This window comes from Macaca thibetana, chromosome 1 (assembly GCF_024542745.1).
Source record: "Macaca thibetana thibetana isolate TM-01 chromosome 1, ASM2454274v1, whole genome shotgun sequence".
NCBI lineage: Eukaryota > Metazoa > Chordata > Mammalia > Primates > Cercopithecidae > Macaca > Macaca thibetana.
In genome coordinates, this window is record NC_065578.1 from 100828501 (window position 1) to 100834255 (window position 5755).

Here is a 5755-nt window from a genome sequence, read left to right on the forward strand (position 1 = left end):
GTGTGAATTGCTTTTAGTCTCAGAGAGTGTGTCCTTTTTATGTTCTTGATCTTTCTGTTTTCTAATTTTTAGGATCCAGAGTTAAGAATATAAGAGTATTTTACTCTTGGACCTTAAATGGTCACTGTCTACTCTCTAGATGAGGTATAATGCACATCATTCTTAAAGTTGGCACTGTATTTATATGCACATTTTACATAACCATTGCAATTATCTTATAATCTAGACTAAAAAATGAAAGTTCATTCTATAACCATAGAAAACATTTTGGTTTTTTTAGCATGTGCACTAAAAACCATAGACTTTTAAATTCTCTTCTTTTCCTTTCTAAGTGCTCTCATCTACAGTAAAATCTGATTTGGGAGAATGGAAACTATTAAAGTAAAACCAATCAACAACTAAAAATATTTTGTAGAGGAAAGGTAGGAATTCCTTAATGGTTTCTGATTATAAGCACCTTTAGAATAGTTCATAATGCTACATATAAAATTAAAGAATGATAGTAGTTTTCCTAAATGAGTCAATAGATAGATATTTTCTTTAGTTTAACAGATGGAATTTTCTTCCAGAATTCAGATTTAAAACTACTTTTTTTCTTTGAGACAGGGTCTTGCTCTGTTGCCCAGGCTGGAGTGTAGTAGTATGATCTCAGCTCACTCCAGCTGTGACTTCCTGAGCTCAAATAATCCTCTTGCCTCAGCCTCCCAAGTAGCTGGGACCACAAGTGTGCAAGATCATGCCCAACTAATTTTAATTTTTTTTTAGAGATCAGGTCTCACCATGTTGCCCAGGCTCATTTCAAACTCCTGGGCTCAAGGGATCCTTTCACCTTGGCCTCCCGAAGTGCTGGGATTACACGTGTGAACTCCTGCACCCAGCCTAAAACTAAAACATTTTCTTTAACACTCAACCTGAGTTCAATCAACCATTTTGAAACCCTAAAAGCAAACAACAACAACAAAACAAGTGCCATCAAAGTCTTATTGTCCTGACGTAGCTCTAATATTGTTATAAACACATACTATACACACACTATGCATACCATGGACACTTATACATCTTCTTTCAGATGCCCATTTTTTTTTTTTTTAATTTGGTTTTACTGTATAATAAAAACACTCAGGACATACAACCCCTCCCCACAATAAAACACCATTCTCATTTTAAATAATTATACTTTATATTTGTAGGTGCTTTAGCACTTAAAAAGTCATGAGTTGTCATGAGCTTTATACGAAGTAATATGTGAAAAATGCTTCAGAATATTAGTCGTTATAGTATATTCTCAAGCTCAGTGCTTCCAAATCTGTCCATCAGATTCCCTTGAGATGTTTACTTTTAAAAATGCTCTCCAGGTGATTCTGATGATCAGTTAGAAAGGGGAACAACTTCTTCTTTTAAAATTTAATTTAATTTTAAGTTCCAGAATGCATGTGCAGGACATGCAGATTTGTTACATAGGTAAACGTGTGCCATGGTGGTTTGCTGCATCTATTAACCCATCACCTAGGTATTAAGCCCCATATGCATTAGCTATTTATCCTGATGCTCTCCCTCTCCCCCAACCTCCAACACATCCCAATGTGTGGGGAACAACTTCTTAAGTCCCACTCCCAGGGAATAAACTGATTGGACATGTCAGGACACTGTGGCTGTGTATTTGATCTAAATGCATTCCCTACTGCCTTCCTTCAGTTGTAAAGTCTTATTCTTGTAAAGACAGCGTCGTAATATTAATTATCTTTTCTGGTTACCTTTTATCTGTAGGTGATACATTAGATGCTGTTGAGCATTATCTAAATGTAAGGGACGTATTATTATCACCATTTTAAGGCTAGGTTGTTGAGGTTCAGGGAGAATAACTTTCTCGAACTGCCATTGAATAAGTTAATTCGGTTAACTTGAGGGTGATTATTAGTTCACTAATGAGAGTGATCAGGAGTAACTGAAGCATCTTCAAGTCCTGTCATCAAGAGTCACCTTCCAAAATGAAAGATGCACAGGTCCTTTTATTTAAAAAGTCTTTAGAAAATTTCCGTACACACATACACACACACACACACACACACACACACACACAGAGAACCATTTTTAAAAACCTGAGAATTAATGGTTTTAAAACTTCTATTCAGTAGAATAATTTATTTATGCAATTGAACAACAACTTTAAAGGATTTTCCAGACGTTATTTTCTCCAAACCTTAAATATTTTTTTCATTCTGTGAAGAAACACTTGCTTTTTAAAAGGCGGAAGGTTTGAGTAACACACTTTGCTTTGATCCCATTTTCTGCCTGGGGAAGAGCATTTCTTATCTATCATTTGATGCATAAAATTTTATTGTTACTCCAGAGTTAGAGGAGGAGAAAAATAACCGAGGACAACTTCAATTTGCAAGAGTACCCAAGGGCTGGGAAGGAGAAGATATAAGATGATTCTAGACTTGAACATTATATTTTATGTTCAAAGTATCCTCGAGATACTACGAATTTGTTTACTCACTTAGCTTAACTTTGAAAGGACAACCTTAAATCAAGAAAATAGTTTTAATTTTACTGTGCCTAGTTCAAAGCAATGTCTCGGAGTCAGCTATAATTTGTGCAGAACAGTAATAGTTACAGCAGGTGCAGCTATTCCTTCAGCCTGACCAGGGTCTGGTTGTCTGCAAGTTACTGAATCACTCTTGTCAATAAGACCAGTGATCCCTGTCTCACAACAGAAATTCCAAAAATCAGTGCATCATATATTACTTCCTTGGAAAGCAGCACTGAAGATCTATCAGTCAATAGCAACTACAACAGGAACTGTTCATGTCACCTGTTTCTCCCCATCCTCTCCATCTCTCATAGCCTGAAGAAGAGAAGCCTGAGTTAGTGGCTCCTCAGTGAGCTCTGCTTATCTGCCAACTGGCTGTAACAACAGTCAGTAAATGCTTACTGAATGTTAATAATGAGCCTGGCATTGTGCCAGCTGTAGGCTTCCGTCACATGTCCTTTGCATTTGTCATTATCTATCACTACAGTGTAAGTACCACAACAGATGGAAACTTCTCCGTCTTGTTATTAGAATATACTCACAATATTTGTTAAATAAGTGAGAGACTCAGGATACAAAGGTAGAATAAAAGCAGACGTGGTTCCTGCTCTCATAGGCTGCTTGCAGTTTAGTGACGGAAATGGACATTAATCAGAGTCTTACAAATGAATGCAAATTTACAACTATGATAAATGTGAAGAAGAGACTTAGGAAAGAGATAACCACAAAATGAAGGTCACACTAAGGTTCCTGATAAAGGGCAACACGGTGAGATAAACTCTAAAAGAAGAGGCAAAAGAGAAATGATATGGGTAGGGAGATTGTCTGAGTCCAAGGAAGTTGTCTCAAGGCCATATTGCTGGAGGAAAATGCTTATTCAAGAAAAAAAAAAGCCAGTGTGGTGGGGTAGCAGAGGGAAAGTGAAAGGATGGTCTTCATATGAGGCTGGGTAGGCAGGTGGGATCCAGACAAAGGCAGGATCCTGTAGACAATGTCAAGCATTTGGATCTTTAGCTTGAGATTGACAGGAAGCCCCTAGATGAGTTTTAATCAGTAATAAAATGAGCAGATTTGCACTTTGGAAAAGATCACTCTGCATTGTAGAGAATGGACAAGTGATGGTTTAAATGGAAAAATTATTGCCACAATTCAGTCAAGAGATGTGACCAGCTTGGATTAGGATACAACAGAGGAGACGTAATGCAGTGAACAGATTTGGAAGATATTTTGGAAGTCAAATTGACAAGGTATGGTTTTAGAGTCAATATCAGGAGTGAGAAAGAGGGAAGAGTCAGGGATGACTCCTAGATTTCTGGCTTGCTTACCAGAGTGCAAGCTCATGTTGTTCACTGATAGTGATCACACTAGAAGAAAACCAGGTATGGAGGTGTAGTGTGGGGCTGGATGCAATGAGTTCAGTTTTGTGTTATCCTGTGCCTGAAGTGCCTTTGAGATAGCCAAGCAGGAACATTTAGTAGAAAATGGGTATAACTGGTTATATGAGTCTTGAAGTCCCAGGAAAGGTCTGTGCCAGAGAAATATTAACACATGTGTGACTCTTGTGTAAGTAGATGAAAATTGAAACCATTGATATGGGTATAATTGCCTGAATATAGAAATTGAAAAGAGAGACAGGTTAAGACTGAAATTTGAGGAAGTTTCATCATTTAATGCAATGTAATTATTGAAAAAAGAAGAATGATTGTGTAAATTAGAGAAAGAAGAAACTGCAGAGACTAGAAGTAAACTAGGAGATGGTTGTGTGATGAAAACCAAGGGAAGTTTCACCCACGTCAAAAGCTGTGGAGAGATGGAAAAAACTCACATATCTGTTTTCCTCAACGTGTAACTTATGTTCACTATCTATTATACCCAGAGTAACAAAGTTGGACTACTAGTTGGATTTTAACAAATAATTTTGGAATTAATGAATAAGTATTGAACACGAGATGTGAAATCTTCAAGGAAGACATAGGCCATCAAGGGAAAATGGGAGAAGTCATCATAAAATGTGGGAGTTGGGAGAAGAGTGACGATTTCCACAGATATATCCATCATGTTATTTGTGGTCAATTATTAGGGTTAGACTTAAAACCCTGACTAGATCACCTTTCCTCTATATTATGTGGATATGATGGTAAACTTCTGAAAAAACAACCTGGTCAAGAACATGAGTGGAATCTTACATCATTGGGGAAGACTTACAGAACAAATAAGGCACAGGTGTGCAAGGCTGATCTTCGTGGAGCACTTTTTGACTTTGATCCTTAGGGAATTTCATCGTTGCTGCTCTGTGGCCATTTTGAGTTATAGGTTTCAGAATGAAATAAAATGCTGCTTTGGCTAAATATGCATTTATTTTAATTACTCTAGCAAAGACTTAAATTCTACATGGTATGCACTGTCTATAAGAATGCCCAAGTGTCACCGGCTTAGCCCAGAGGAACTGAAGTCTCATTCATGCAGCATTTCTGTGCAAGTGTTTGGTGGGTGGCTCTCTCTGGGGTGACTTATGAACTCTGTCTGGTGGCTGCACTGTCTTTCGGAGCTGTGGAGGCCTATGCTGAATTCTCTGCTTCCAGCCAGCCAGAGAGTGGAAAGGGAGCATTATGAAATATTTTTGGGGTGCTGGGCTAGAAGTAGCATCCATCTCTTCCACTCATATTCCATCAATTAGAACGCAGTCATGTGGCTACACTTTATTGCCAGGGAGCCTGGAGAATTTGTCTGGCCATGTACCTGACCTGAGTGGAATGGAAAATAGATTTGTTAAACCTGTCCACCTCTCTCCACAGGGCCTTTTCCTCTGTGTTCTGCCAGTTTAAGGAACTAATTAAGCCCTGTTACCTTCCTTGTCAGAGAATGATATTTCCTTGGGTTTAACGTGTTTTCTTTAAACTGTTTCTGACTGTCTTAACTTTTACTTGAATGCCTTCTCTTCTCAAGGAAGAGAAAAACATGACTTAGAGTTGATTTCCCAGGATTGTCTCCTGATTATCTTGTAGCCAAGAGGACCCAACCTCTGGTGATCAAGTAGCCAAAACTACTTTTCTCTGGCTTTACCTTTGGGGTTACTTTAAAAAGTATTTTTATGGGTTCTACTTCAACAACGTTTTGGGGAAAATGTTTACAGTTTAACAGTTTAGCTTTTGTTTAAAACGTTGTTTTCCAACTTTAGGAAGCATCTAAATCGCCTGGTGAGCTGGCCTCATCCCCAGACCT